Source organism: Camellia sinensis, chromosome 3 (genome assembly GCF_055761805.1).
Source record: "Camellia sinensis isolate YWXY chromosome 3, ASM5576180v1, whole genome shotgun sequence".
Classification (NCBI taxonomy): Eukaryota; Viridiplantae; Streptophyta; class Magnoliopsida; order Ericales; family Theaceae; genus Camellia; species Camellia sinensis.
The window spans coordinates 217,746,871-217,760,097 of record NC_138963.1 but is presented as its reverse complement, the minus strand read 5'-3'; the positions used below and the strand labels follow the sequence as shown (position 1 = coordinate 217,760,097).

Below are 13,227 nucleotides of genomic sequence, written 5' to 3'. Positions count from 1 at the left end.
CCCTGGCTTTTTTCGTCGAAGCGTCAAAACTTCAGTTTTGGTTTCTACATCCCCAGCAACTATGTGAACATCATCACTAATAGACAAGGAAAAAATGAGAAAAATATAAGTAATTAGGGCCAATAACGACAATAATAATTAAGTAATTGTGGGAATTTTCTTATGCAAAAGAGAAATAAACAAACTAAATGGGACAAATTTTTTTTTTTTTTTTTGATAAATAAGCAAACTAAATGGGGCAATTGACACTCTACATGTATAAAGGCAACAAATTGAAGGAATTTCAAGCCTCCCAACAAACCAAGATAAATGAATGAGAAGGTCAATATTGTTTGGTAGGCCATAAAAACATGATAACACAGTTCATCTTTGTTGATATCATACAATTTTGACATTGATGACCCACAGAACCTTGTTCTTTTTTTGGATTCAATTATTTGGATTCCCAACAGGTGAAATTACTACTAAACCTTTGACAGTCTAAACCAGGGTAGTTCACTGTCATGACAACTAGTTTCCAGAATTAATAGTTGTGCTGCATCATGCATGCCATTTATGATCAAATCTTGTCATAGTTGTGGCATGGTTCCTACAAGTACAATTAGCGAAACATCTCATGCAGCAACAGTCCAGATTTTTTAGCTTCCCAAATATTACTCAGTTGGGTTGAAACACCATAGGAAATCACAGAAACACCAAAGAAGCCTAATTCCTATAGTCAGGTTCAATGATTCATTCTCTTATTTAGATGTTCTTCATAGCTTGCAATCGTAGCTACACAATTGTACATTTGAACTCTTTGGTTTAGTTGAATGGATTCACCGTAGATGCTTGTTTGGCTTGTTTAGTTACTTTTTCTTGGATAGGCTCAGGTATTGTTTTGGGCATAATTCATCTTTGTTTGTGTATGATTTGATGGTTTGCTTCAGGAATAGTTTCTTTATAATGGGGCTTTTGGAGTAAAACTATGATTTATGATCTCAAGATTTATAACTTGCATATGAATTGTCTGATAAGCCTTTTATGTATTTAATTTGCAATCTAATTGTCTGAATCTAGACTACCAAAATTGCAATTTATGATACAAGGCAAATAATCCTCGAACTCTGTTTCATGCTTTTTGTTCATATGCTTTTGGACCACAAAATTTTCATCATTAAAATTTTCAACACTCTCAATTATTGTGTTCACATTCAACTAGTAGTGTCTTCACATCAAATCAAGCTACTCGTCATTAGTGAGTATTCTGTGTTGTGTCACATAACCTTGAGAACTGTTCTTATTTGATCTTTGTTGATTGTTGCCTCATAACTCTTGCAAACGCATTCATCAATTTTTTTTTTTATGCTACTGTTATCATCCTCAAGATAGTTACCTCTCATCCCTACGAACATCATTGTTCAAGTTATTTTCATTTCTTTACACATTCTTCCTCTGACGCACAAAAGATGTACTTCAGGCTGAACCGTGGTGTAAGCCTCTTGAGATTGTTAACTTTTGATGCCTGATCTGCTTTATTCATCTCCTGGAATCATTTTGTACTATGCAAGAAAGTGTGCATCTGTTTTGTTAATTTAGTAAATGAAAGATAAATAGGGATTTAATTATATTTTTCATAACTTGATGGAATGATTAGGCACGATTTCTATGTATAATTTTTGTTACTTCATGTAATCTATGCGAGTGCTGACATATATACATTGGCAACACAATGAAAAGTCTTCATCAGCTGGTTTAATTGGCAATGAAAACACTGCATCTGTGCTGAAATCACTACCAAATTACAAATAAGAGTGATACACTTTATGTGGATGGATTTTATATTGCAAGGAATTGATACAGGGCCCCAAACTTTTGCTGTCTATAAAATCAGCCACTAGTCAGTCTCTTTGAGATGCATATCCTTGCATATCCTATCTTAACTTCATGCTTGATTCTCTGCTGTATTGGTTTGGTTTTTAACCTTTTATGGTTGATAAGCTGCTAATACTGTTTCAAATCATCAGGAAAATGTGAAGACAAAACATCCTCAGTTACTTTACGAATCAAAGTTATACAGAATTCTACAGGGAGGAAGTAATGACTGTTTTTATTAATTTATTATTTTAGTGGGACAATTGATCTGTTATGAGCTCTTTTGCTCATATATTTGATACTCTTTTCTGTTTATAACACTTCTGAAATATTACAGCTGGAATTTCGCATGTGAGATGGTTTGGAGTGGAGGGAGACTACAATGTTCTAGTGATGGATTTGCTTAAACCCAGTGTTGAAGATTTGTTCAATTTTTGTAGTAGGAAACTTTCTTTAAAGACTATTCTTATGCTTGCAGATCAAATGGTAACTGCATTTGATTTAATGCATACAATTATTGCATTTAGATAATTCTAAGTCTATCAACATTTGTACCTGGTATTTATTTCAGATCAATCGAGTTGAGTCTGTCCATTCTAAATCCTTTTTACATCGGGATATCAAGCCAGACAATTTTCTTATGGGCTTGGCAAGGCGTGTAACCCAGGTTCCCCGTCAAAACTTCCATCTTTGTGCTGGTTAAAAATTCCCCCCCCCCCCCCCATATCTGTGTTTATTAGTCCTTTCATTTCTCTTTTTTTTAGGTCGACATCATTGACTTTGGTCTGGCTAAAAAATATAGAGACACTACGACCCACCAACACATTCCTTACAGGTGAGATGATTTTGATTAGTTTATTATTTAATGGACCCTAGTTGCCATCTATGCTCTCATGAACACATAAACACACTACACGTTAGCTCTGTTCTTTTTCAGATACTCTTTAGTTGATGTAGGGTCAACAATTGATATACGAATAAGTTTAGGAATACAAAAACCGATCACAAAATCGAACACAATATATGTGAATGGACAGTTTTTTCACAAACCAACTTTTTAAAAATCTTGTCTATTTATATGTATTATGTGTTTATTTCTGTCTGTAACACAGGAACAAGTCCAGAAACATAGGAACAAGTCCAGAAACACAGAAACCGATCACAAAATTTTATATAAGATTTTTTAAAAATGGGCTCTCCCAACTCTTAAAAATCTTATCCATATGTATTTTGTATTTGGTTTCTGTGTTGATAACAGAATTGAATAGAGAGAAAAAGATGAGAGAATTAGAATGAACTAAGACTTACCATAGTCTGTAGTTAGATGGTGTAGAGACCAAATGGTTGTGAAGTGGGTGATGCCTTTGTGCACATAAAAGAGACCTATGTATACATCTCTGTTATCACCCTAGTCTATTGACATTTTATTCAATAATTTATCTTTCTTTTTCTGTCTATGGACATTTTATTCTATAATTTATCTCTCTCTCTATAGAGATACAACTTTATCTACTTTTACCATATCCTTAATTTTGTGTTTTTTTTGCCTCTCAATCCATTCACGTCGCGAATTCCTAGGTTGAAGGAGCAGGAAAATCCAAAATACTACCTTTACAGGTCTTCATCAGCTGCCTAAGAAAAATTCCATAATCGAATTTAACAAGTTCTGTTTTTCATTTGAATATCCAATTCTTGCATTTTAATTCCACATGTGATTTCATTCCACTGATCAATTTCTTCAATTTTAGTTTTAGTTTTTGTTGGTTTCACATCTATCTCAACTCACTGACAGTATCGGCACATTAGATTCATTTCTATGTTTTCTTTTAGTTCTAGGGTTTTTTTTTTTTGGTTTCATTCACAATAGGACCTTGCTATCTGAGGATAAGTTAGAAAATCAGACATAAGAAAAAGAAAAATAAAAGAAAGAGAGAGAGAGAGAGAGAGAGAGAGAGAGAGAGAGAGAGAGAGAGAAGAAAGAAAGAATTTTGTATCTTTGTATGTTCGTATCTTCTTCACATTTTGAATTATGTAGTACAAGTACTTGAGTTACAAGTATTCCTGCAACTGTGCTTAGTACAAGTACTTTGTTGTCCCTTTTATTCTCTATATAACCTTGCATGATCATCTATCTTAACAACACCATAGAATTAGTGAAACCATTGGCTTGACCTTTTTGATGAATATCCATAACATATTACTCTTATTTTACCTTGAAAGTAGTTTGTTAAGCCTTGGATTCCACATTAAAGGTTTCATGGGGTAGAGTAGGGAAAATTAGTGGCATTCTGGTTAAATTTTAGTTTAATTTGTTATTTAGCTGATTATGTGTTGTACTCATATGAGGCGTTCTTGTGTTCTAAAGCATGTAGCTCATCTGGATTTTGACACATCCACGTCTTTCTTTGGTGTTTATGATGGCCATGGAGGTAAGCAATATGAGCATACCTCTTTTCAATTCATTGCACTGTTTCTGTTTTATTTATATTGAGGTATTGAATTGAGTTCCATGGTTCGTTCTTAATTTTTTAGCACCTTCTTATTGTAAGGTTTTCTATTTTTTGTTGGCCAATTAACTTTTAGCATATTTCTTTAATGACCCTCAGTTGCTTAACCTGCAGTATCATTATTAGAAATTTAGAATGGGACATCAATTTGAAATTATTATGATCCTTATGTGCCAAGGTTTGAGGGTTTTATGACGATGCCAATTGTATCTTATAATAAAATATACTACTACATGCATGATACTTCCTTGAAGGAGTTTAAGTTGTCACACACAAACACAAAACAGTTATTAGACACCATTGATTACTAACTTCTTGCATTATGCTATGCTTGTTATAGGATTTCCATGAATAGGATTGTAAAGTTGCTTTACTATTACTGTTATTTGGCATTTCAACCAATACTCCTTGTTGGTTCAATTGAGCTATATATATATATATTGTTGCTAACATTTTGTGGGGCACAAAATGCTTTGATGCCGCAGCTCAATGTGCCAAATTTCACTTATTTATCAACAAAAAAAAAAAAAAAAAGGAAGCCAAATTTCACATAGCTTATGTGAAAAATTGCTAATTTCATGAGGTCTAGGTGCATCTTTTATTCCATGTTGTAATATAAGGTTAGCGGAACTCAGTGCCGAAAGGCATGTACCACCATGACCTGTCCAAGAATTAGAGCAAGGAAGTTTCTTATTTGGATTTTCGTTTCCAACTTCTCACTGGTAACAGTTGTCCATGTGATATGTTTTCTGTCATTGACATACAAAGAAATGCTATTGCAGTACTTTCAAGTAATTCATAGGTGCAACTTGTAAAGCTTCCTACAAATGTAGTTCTTCTTCTTGAAGATCCCATGCATTAGATTTTTCTTCCTTTATTGCAATGTTAAGGGTGCCATCTGGCACTTTTTATGAAATATTTCTTCCTGCTAACTGCATGTATCTAATAACAACCTTAGGTGGTGTGACTTCCCTTACATAGTTTGGGGCAAGAGGTGAAGCAACTCTCTGACCTCAGGTTAAAAGACCCACATATTAGTCAATGGTAATGGGATTTAAATTGCTATGTGCCTCATCATTTTTTGCTTGTATTTTCTTTTAACTTAGAACACCATATTGTGTGGGGTAGAACCTGTAGATGTTTATTGCTGCTTAGCTACTTTAACTTTACGAATGCTTATGAGATATTTTTTTGAATATGTTGGTTCCTGCTACCATCCTCAGTCTTAAGATTGCATTTTCTCTCTTTGGAGTTGAGGCTTGATTTGATTAAGTCACAGCAAAAATAAAACTCTTTCTTGTAGGACTTGAGTGTCAATTTTGCCACCCAATAATGATGGTTGAGGCTCAGTTATTGATTTGTAGAATATGTTTTCATCACACCTGACATTGTGAAGCGGTGGTGAAGGTCCCACTATTGGCCCTTTTGTCATCTATGTTGTAACTTCGAATTAATTTTCATGTTTCCCTTTACTGGGCTTCTTTTTCTTTTTTTTTTTCTTTTCCTCCCCTTTTCTTTGCATTTTTTTAAAATATGACATATGGTTAATTGTGGTATAGTCATCATCAAAAGTTTGTAATGTAATCATATAAATTTTTTGCCATATGGTTAAATTTTTTTTTTATGAGAATACTTCATTTTGGATGTTTTTCTAGATTCTAACTTTTCTTATTTTATTTGTAGGTGACTTCCAAAAACGATCAAGCACAAGGCTGATGCTTCAAAACCATATATATTCCTTCCTGTGTAGAATTTTTTTTGGATTTCTTCATTGATTTTCCTTTTAATTTTTGTTCAATTACTTATTGGTTTTCAATGGATGGATGTTTAAAACTTGTCTCAATTAATGTTTTGAATGGAATGATTGTAAAGTTTGGGATTGAGCAGGAAAATATGATGAATTTTAATGTTATATTTAGGTTGGGTTGAATGAATTTTGTTCAATATTGGATTGAATGTTTATAAACAAAAATTGATTGTTCTAAAAAAAAAAGAAAAAGAAAAGAGATTCGGTGACTAACTAATTAGTCGTTGATTGTTTAATGTCTTTTGGCGACAAAATATTTGGTTGAGAAAAGTTTTGGCGACTAAATAATTGGTTGCCAAATTTTACACTTTTGCGACTAAAATCATTAGTCGGCAATTCCTTACCTTTTGGCGACTAAATTATTAGTTGACGATTCCTCAACTTTTGGCAACGAAAATAGTTGGTCGCCGATTTTTTGCTTTTGGCGACAAACATATTTGGTCTGAAAAATATCACTTTTCGCGACCAAAGTGTTTTAGCGACTAAATGAATTAGTCGTGGTAATGATATATTTAGCGACTAAAAATTTAGTTGGCAAATCTAACTTTTTCACGACTAACAAAAGTTTTGGTCGCCAATTACTTTTGCTGACCCTCAATTGGCGACCAAAGTGGCGACCAAAAAAATTGGTTGCGAATGACTTTTGCTGACTAAAAATGGACTTTTGCCAACCAAATTTTTAGTCGGCAAAAGTGTAATTTTTTTGTAGTGAATATTGCCGACCAATCTTTTGGTTGGGGAATGTATTGCCAACCAAATTTTTTGGTCGCGGAATATGACAATTTGCGACCAAATTAGTTGGTCATGGAAATGGGCGACGAATGCCGACCAAACTATTTGGTCATTGAATGTGCGAATTGGCGACTAACATGTTTGGTCGGGAAAATATGACTTTTTGCGACTAAAGTGTTTTAGCTACTAAATGGATTAGTCGCAGTAATTATATATTTAGCGACCAAAAATTTAGTCGGCAAATATAACTTTTTTGCGACTAAAAAATTTTTTAGTCGCTAATTACTTTCCGCAACCCTCAATTGGCGACCAAAGTGGTGACCAAAAAAATTAGTCGCGAATAACTTTTGCCGACTAAAAATGGACTTTTGCCGACCAAATTTTTAGTCGGCAAAAGTACGAATTCTTATAGTGAATTGTGTAACGCCCAAGAAATTAATTCAAGAAGTTTCAAACTTAAGACCTAGGGTCTTAACCCTCGGGCCTTTAGCAAATGTGCTATTGCCTTGGTTCCATGTTTGGAACTGATCACTTCCTCTTTTACCTTTCCTATATGAAGTGGAAGAGCAGCGAAAGCAGATAACACTACCTACTTTTACTTAGAATTTTATTTAAAAATGTGAATTCTATAGTACACTAATTAAATTTCAATTATTCATTTCAATTCTGAGTAGTTTTGTTTAAAGCGGAGTGCCAAGTAGCTAGCACTATAAGGGTATGCTTTAAATACATAATTCATTTTGGTCTGTCCAAACCTGCTCATATCTGTCCATTTGCCACCTTTAATATCATGTAACAAAACATTAATTACTTGAATTTCATTCCAACTGGAAAATGGCTAAAGGTATGCACCATCAAAGTTCAATGCTTTCAGGCATATAAGTATGATTCATTCATTTACAAGAATCCCTATGCAATAGTGCTTTTAAATTGATTTGCAAAAAAATAAAAGAAAAGCTACCTCTTTTTTCAATTTTTTTTTTGTTTTTAGTAATTTTTTTTCAAAATTATTTCAAAATTTTTTATTTTTCCAATCTGTCTTATCGAGACGAATCTAAAAAGTATAATTTTTTTTGAAAAAATTCAAAACAAATCACTAAAGACGAAAATAAGCAAAAAAAATATTTTTGTTTATTTTGCCTGATTTTTATCTTTTCTAATTTTTTTATTTTTATTTTTATACAGTTCATCATGTCGAGCTGAATTTAAAAACTTAAAACTTTTTGAAAAATTTTAAAACAAGTTCACTAAAATCAAAAGAAAAGTAACACAAAAAAAAAAAAAAAAACAAAAACAAAAAACCCATTCCCAAAATACGCAAAACACTTTTATAATGACTAAAATCAAAATATATTGAGATTTCTGATTAGTTATTCAATAAAAGATAACAACAAATGTACCATAGCCACCAGCAATCTCCACCAAGATAACAAGAGGCAAAATTTTTCTTTTTGAAAATTCGAAAGTGATTGTTATATTTGTGCCAACACAACCAACCACGTCAAGCAATGAAAATAAGCGGTAAGATAAGCCACGATATAAAGCGTTTCTCCACAATATTCAAACTGGGGTATTCAGATTGAATGGCATTAAATTAATTCTTGTTCGAAATACCTAAATTTCTGCTGTAAATGCTTCCTAATACCACAATTAAATCATTTAATACTCTTCAAACAATATTCAATTTCATTTACTGATTATTTCTTATTATTTTTGAAACACCATTTGGATTTTAGTCCTACAACATTAAATAATTTCTCTCATCCAACTCTCCGAAACATTTTATAAAAATAAATAAAAATTCAAGTGGATGTCATGCTGGCCAGTTATTTTCTGTTAAAAAATTTTAGATTCTCACATCTCTTAATTAGCTTATAATTTATAATTATTAGATTATGTAATGATTCACCAAATTATTTTATAAGATAATTTTATACAATTTTTTTATTTATATAATATTACATGTCACACTCCAAATCGGGAAATTATTTAATATTTTCGGAGTATCATGTATTCGTACTTCATAACCAATCGTCATTTAATATGTCTGCTCATGTTTCCAAATCACCAAACACAATACTCCATTTATCCACTTTCTCCACCAATCACAATATTATGAAATGTCACGTATCTATATTTCAAGATTATTGAATAATTATCCTTCCACTACAACAAAAAGCACAAATGGCGACTAAAATGGAATTAGTAGCAAAAAGTGAAGACTTTTGGCGACTAAAACAGTTTAGTAGCCAAATGTACAGTTATTGGCAACTAAAAATCAGTTTAGTCGCCGATTATATGGGTTTTAGCGACTAAAAAAATTTTAGTAGCCAAAAGTCAAGGTTTTTGGCGACTAAAAACATTTAGTAGCCAAAAGCATAGGTTTTGGCGACTAAAAAATAGTTTGGTCGCCGATTATACGTGTTTTACCGACAAAAAAAATTTCGTAGCCAAAAGTGAAGCTTTTTGGCTACTAAAAAATATTTAGTAGCTAAAAGTCAACAATTGGCGACTAAAATTCAGTTTAGTCGCCCAAAGTGGAGGTTTTAGGCAGGAATTAATTCTTTTAGCGACAAAAAAGTAATTAGTAGCCAAAAAGTATAGAATTGGCGACTAAAAAACAGCTTTAGTCGCCAAAAGTGGTCTCCTATTTTTTTTAGTAAATAATTTATTTTTTACATAAATTATGTTAAATAAAAATAATTATTTATATATATATAGTTTTGTATTAATACCGGTCAATATACTGTATAAATAATATATGTTGCATTTATATTTATGTGATGTTGTAGTGGCATAGTGGGCAGAGTGTGTTGCTAAAAGTTTAGAATGTGGGAGGTCAGTGGTTCGAAACTTGGGAACAACAGAGGGTGATTTTTTTTTTTTCTGAAATATGCTTTTCGGGACTAAAATGTGTGGTCGCCAAAAGCTTGACTATTGGCGACGAAAAAAATAGTCGGCAAATGTATAAATAATAAAAAAAATAATTCACTATTGGCGACCAAAAGATTAGTCGCTAAATGTATAATTTTCAAAAATGTAATTGACTATAAGCGACAAAAGCTTTGGTCGCTAAAGACCTATTTTTTGCCGACTAAAACTTTTTTAGTCGCCAGTACCTCCGGCGACCATGTATTCGCGACAAAACCAGCGACTAAAATATTTAGTCGGGAAAAGTGAAAAGTCAACTTTTAGCGGCTAAAAATAGACTTTTGGTGATTAAAAATTTAATCGTCATAGGTACTTTTTCTTGTAGTGTTTCGAATCTAGAAGCATGACCGGCCGTGATCTGTGGGCCTTAGTCATAGAACACGTAAGCCTTGCATGCTCATTGAAAAAAAAAAAAAAAAAGTTTAGAATAAAAATCAATATTAAATTTATATAATTCTTTACTCAAGGATCAAAAAAGTCCTTTAATATCAATCATAACCAAATGAAATACTATAACACGTGAACATGAGATCCAATACTTAAATGATAAAATTTTATCACGCATGAATAATGATTACATTTTGAATGATGCATGAACATCTAAGGAGATCGAAACGCAGTTAATTTCCAAATCGTCAAAGGCCTCTACTAATATTTCAACCATAGACTTAAAAAATATTAATGATTGGAATGAGTAAAAACTCAAATATAGTTCTAAAATGAAGAATAAAATAAGTGATACTATAAACATTATAAGTAATATTTTTTTACCAGCGAAAATAAGTTTTATTGATAAAGAATAATATATATTACATATGAGATTATATCAATTAAAAAAAAAAAGGAAGTGCAAAAAATATCGAAGCAAAATAACGTGATCCTAACTAAGTTGGCATTGAGAAGAATACCTAATTATTTGGTAGCACAATCACCAAGGGTTGATGAGAAATCAACAACAGCAAAAGTAAGAACAACAAGAGCAAAATAAAAACAAACAATGCAAACAATAATATGCTCCAGACCTCACAACCCCCCCCCCCCAATTTGTGAGAGAGCAGGAAGAGAGGAGAGGGGAGGAGGGAAATGAGTGGTCACAAATCAATTGAGGATTCTTGGGAGTCACCAAAAATAGGGTCTAAAGCATTTTTGTAATAATACATTTATTGGAAATTCTATAGTATATGCACCCTAGCTATGATGGGGACCCCCACGACCCCCGCATCCCCACACACATTTGTGGGAGAGAGCGAGGAGAGAGAGAGAGAGAGAGAGAGAGAGGGGAAAACAAAATAAATAAATAATGAGTGGTCATAAATCAATTAAAGATTATGGGGGTCACAAATTTTAGGGGTCCCAAGTATTATTCATATGCACCATCTCACAAATTAACGTAATTCTATTAAAAAATTTTGTAATATTAATTACAAAATTTTATAATATATGTAATTTCAACACAAATTGGCATAACATAAGATGTTGTAATCAAGTCATAAACTTTTGTTAAATGAATTATAAAATTTTGAACATTTTTTAACACTAATTTGTGACGAGATTACTTATTTTGTGATTGATGTTATAAAATTTTGTAATAAATTTACACAATTTATGATAAGGTGCATATGAAACCATGATTATTAGCGCCCAAATTAGTGCCGAAATCTCAAAATCTCAATTCAAACTTTCAAGTTTTTCACGTTTATGATAAATTTCCACAAACATATCTAAGATATACATACATGCATGTAAAAATTCACCAACCCTACTCAAAATCTACACCCGTGTGGTGAGGGATTTTTGAGCCACGCCACACCACACCACCATTCTTCCAAATCTCACCGAGCATACCCTCCAAAGTCAACTTTAAATTATTGGAGGAATTACAATTCAGTATTGTGTCAACAAAATCATTGAAAATTTTATAACAATCCGGCGATGCTTGCGTAATTACGAAAAAAATATTCACTCAACATATATGCCATCATTAGTAAATTATTCAAAATGAAAAGGTAAAATTGGAAAGAAAAGACGAACTTCAAGCATTAAAGTGCCTCTTATATATATAGATATATCAATTAATTTTTGAACTTTCTTTGTAGAATATATTTACCTGTGGAACAGACACAAGTGTAGCAGCCATGGTTTGGGTGATGACTGCATTGATGAAAAACCCCAAAGTGATGAAGAAAGTTCAAGAAAAAGTAAGAAAGTTGATAGGAAAGAAAGATATGGTGGATGAAGATGATGTTCTAAAGCTTCCCTATCTTAAATCAGTGATAAAGGAGGCAATGAGACTATACCCACCCGTTCTACTTTTGCCACAACAAGCAATTGACATGTGCATCATAGATGGGTATGAAATTCAACCCAAAACCTTAGTTTATATTAATTCATGGGTCATTGGAAGAGACCCTGAAGTTTGGGAAGACCCAGAAGAGTTTTTCCAGAGAGATTCTTGGATTGTCATATTGATTTTAGAGGACAGGATTTTCAGCTAATCCCATTTGGAGCTGGCCGAAGAGGCTGTCCTGGGATCAATCTAGGAATTGCAACAGTGGAGCTTGCACTTGCCAATCTTCTCTACTCATTTGGTTGGGAACTACCTGATGGGATGAAGAAAGAAGATATTGATACTAATGTGATGCCTGGTGTTACAATGCATAAGAAGAATGCTCTTGCCTAATGGCTAGGAGCTAATATGCAAGACAGGGTCATTTGTGATCGAATATAATAGGAAGGAATGTCATGTCGGCCGGCATTTTTTATCTCAAAAATCAATTTCCTTCTATTTCAATTCACTCATAGTTGTTGAATTATATGAGAATATTGAAATATGAAAATTTTAAGACCTGCTTAAATAATTATAAATCAATTAAAATAATGGGAAAAAAAATATTGAGATAGAGAATCAGAGGGAATTAGTGGTGTTGGCCTATTGTAAAATTCAATTGTAATTGTTGAAACTAATAAGAAATATGCCAACTAGTATTAAACTAAATGCTATTTGGTGGCCAAAATGGAAGGCTCATTTCACTGTGAGATCACATTGAAAAAGAGATTCTTACATATTTTTCATGAAAAATGATCTATCAAAATTATGTGGAGGTCAGTCATGTAACGACAAATCATCTTAATTTTTTAAATGACGTGGCTAAGTTCAGTCATGTTGTTTTGTATCAAATTATATATATATGTTAGGATATCATTATTTTAAGGAAAATATTTGTCATACAGAAATTTTGACAAGAATGACAAGTCACCTTAATAGATCTTTTGCTTTAAAATGATAAAATCAAAATTTATCACACTAAGCTATTTTGAGTGTATGTATATATATATTGTATATCACTATTTTTATTATTATTATTTTTTTTAAATGTTTGAGACGTCTAAAAAGTC

General features: G+C 32.3%; 1 long non-coding RNA gene and 1 pseudogene across 1 annotated transcript; both read left to right on the top strand.

Annotated features, from left to right (window-relative positions):
• The first annotated feature begins 1,732 nt into the window (after window positions 1–1,732).
• Window positions 1,733–3,782, top strand: LOC114275278 (uncharacterized). The gene is made up of 4 exons (XR_014363309.1): window positions 1,733–2,076; window positions 2,192–2,340; window positions 2,426–2,521; window positions 2,619–3,782. It is a non-coding gene; the product is annotated as an uncharacterized LOC114275278 (long non-coding RNA).
• Window positions 3,783–9,729: 5,947 nt separating this feature from the next.
• On the top strand, window positions 9,730–12,511 carry LOC114275270 (5-OH-xanthotoxin synthase-like; annotated as a pseudogene).
• Window positions 12,512–13,227: the final 716 nt, after the last annotated feature.